The sequence below is a fragment of the Apis dorsata genome, unplaced genomic scaffold (assembly GCF_000469605.1).
Source record: "Apis dorsata unplaced genomic scaffold, Apis dorsata 1.3 scaffold_416, whole genome shotgun sequence".
NCBI classification, from domain to species: Eukaryota; Metazoa; Arthropoda; class Insecta; order Hymenoptera; family Apidae; genus Apis; species Apis dorsata.
Window position 1 is genome coordinate 451,675 of NW_006263671.1, and position 2,336 is coordinate 454,010.

At 39.0% G+C, this 2,336-nt stretch overlaps 1 protein-coding gene and 2 long non-coding RNA genes across 5 annotated transcripts in view; 2 read left to right on the forward strand and 1 right to left on the reverse strand.

Moving 5' to 3' along the window:
• The window catches only part of LOC102671419, a 2,142-nt gene extending 1,943 nt beyond the window's left edge, over positions 1 to 199 (forward strand). The window contains exon 3 of the long non-coding RNA XR_004151039.1: positions 10 to 199. This is a non-coding gene — a long non-coding RNA (uncharacterized LOC102671419). The remainder of the gene's footprint in view (positions 1 to 9) is intronic.
• LOC102671953 overlaps positions 1 to 2,336 on the reverse strand; it is a 35,064-nt gene that overhangs the window by 23,845 nt on the left and 8,883 nt on the right. The window lies entirely within an intron of this gene.
• Positions 534 to 2,336, forward strand: part of LOC116186097 — a 3,065-nt gene continuing 1,262 nt past the window's right edge. Inside the window, exons 1-2 of one of the 2 annotated variants that reach the window (XR_004151035.1) lie at positions 534 to 690; positions 1,208 to 2,279. This is a non-coding gene — a long non-coding RNA (uncharacterized LOC116186097). The remainder of the gene's footprint in view (positions 691 to 1,207; positions 2,280 to 2,336) is intronic. The other variant, XR_004151037.1, reaches the window with a different exon arrangement.

The window sequence follows — 2,336 nt, forward strand, 5'->3', positions numbered from 1 at the left end:
GTTTTGCAGATCGTAGTAATAGACGCGAAAGACGGAAATAAACGCTTTGACGAGCGGTAGCCTCGGTTCCCTCTGTTAAAAAGATTAATGAGGAGAGATCGTTTCCGGGACTTCAATTTTATTAAAGGAGGTTCAAAGGGAATCCTTCGCGATACAGTGTATCCCTTCGCCCTGCAGATTTAAAGTGGAATGGAGATGGAGGAAAGCGATGGAAGGAAAAGGAAGGAGGAATCAGCACGGTGTTGCATCACGAACAGTAAAGAAAATCCTGGTATTGTGCAAAAAATGCAAACGTAGACAATGCGTAGACAGAATCAATTCATTGGATGTACTATATTCAATAGCTGAATACATTGAATAGCTCTTAACTGTTATTTTTAATTATCTCTTTCATTTTTATATATCAATATTCAAAAAATATATATATATCATTATTGATTTTATCTATTATTACAGGAATCGTCAACAGTTTCATTGGATTCTCATCAAACTAAATTACAAGAAAATACTACTATATACGTCTATATATATACACGATGGATGGAAATTTCGTTTGTGAAACAGACTCAAAGAAAAACTTTCTCGACGATGAAATAATAAATTACGAGAAATCACGATAACGTCGATCGAAGCTCGGCACTTCCTCTACAAATCGTCTCCATTTTGAAGCATCGTGAAGCACGCCAATCGGTGAGAAACTTAAGGATAGACCCCCGTCGATACCGAGAGAGAGCGATAAATGTGCCTGCGGCGGTGGAGCGTGAAGTTCCTAACAATTCCCATTTTATGCTCTCCAGATTCCGCTATGTCGCCGTTTCTTTTCCGCCCAGACACTCTGTATACGTAATTCCCGTAGCCGCGATAGCTTCTTTGTCCCTATTCGCGTATCCTGGTTACAAAGCGGGCTACCTTTCGCTTTGATCGTGACGTATCCTGCAGTTCGGCAACTTCTCCAGGCTTCGTCTTCCTCCTCTTCTTTTCTTTTTGCCCAACTAAAAAGTTGCTTTGGATGAGCAGTTTTCTGTTGATAATACCTTCCAAGCGAGTTTTTTATCAAGTATTCTATAGATATTACTATGGAGATAATATAAAAATATTTAGATTTTAGTCAGATATTGTGTGAATAATTAAAAAAAAATTATTATTAGAATATATTATTGAAAGATAAAAAGAGAAATAATTTTAATAATATAAATTTAATTTTCAGAAAACATTATTGGATGTCTATCGACAAAGAAGGATACAAGAAGAAGTGCAATAATCTGGATGAGATCAGAATTAATAAACGATCCTGTTTGGAAAAGTTTCTACTCCTTTAAGAACATTCGTGACTCGGAGGGTGCGCGATCCTCAACGTCGCGACGATGTACCCGGTGTCTATTATACAAAGCTTTCTCGAAAGGAAAAAAATATAAAAAGAATAGAGAAAAAAATGGCAAGAAAAGAAAAGGGAACACAAAGTTTCCATCACGCAAGTGAGAAGTCTACTCGCTTGCTCACTCGTTCATTCGCACGCCTCTGCGAAGATTTACGCCTGGTCGTCTGTAATTTAATAGAGGATACTTTGCCGGAGTTCCTTCGAGAGTTACCTGTTCTGTTCGCACGGCCCGCGGAACGTGAGCTGACTTTGTGTCTCAGCATATCGTAGGGAAATAAAAAAAAAAATAGCTTATGGAAAAAGGAGAAAGCGAAGAAGAAGGAAAAGAAATGAAAGAGAAGCCAGATTGCGCGCAGATCGTAGTGTCGTTATTCACCGGCTCGAATATCTAATTACAATGAAAGAGGCTGTCCACGTAGCGGGGTCCCAATGAAAAATTCAATATGAAACTGTAATCGGGAGCTCTGTCTTTCTCCACGGATTAGTATCGGCGGCCTGGCCGCCTTCTTCGCTTCCAATGTCCGTGATTTATGACCGGGCCACACGTAACGCGCATCGGCTGAATAATTTTCTCTACCGGCTCTGTGTACGATACTTTTCCATTCTCATCGATCTCCAAGTGTCAAACTGGTATTAGAATCGGCCGAATGTTGTACGATGTCTTATCGAGTTCTCGTCGTTGAAGGCTCATCTTGCCCCTTCTACTTTTGGGTGAATCAGAGTTCACAGAAATGGAAGTAAATCGACTGACAAAAAGGCCAATCGATTGCTTGGCATTCTGATATTTATTCAAGTTGATTTCGAGGTGAACGTAGTTCAGATGATATTTTATCTGGAGTGAAGAAGTGAAGAAAGAAAACTTAAAAGAGATATTTTTGTGTTGAGACAGTTATGGAGATAGGTTTGAATCAGAACTGTTGCTTCTAGCCTGAAGAGTTTATAGTTATATATATATATA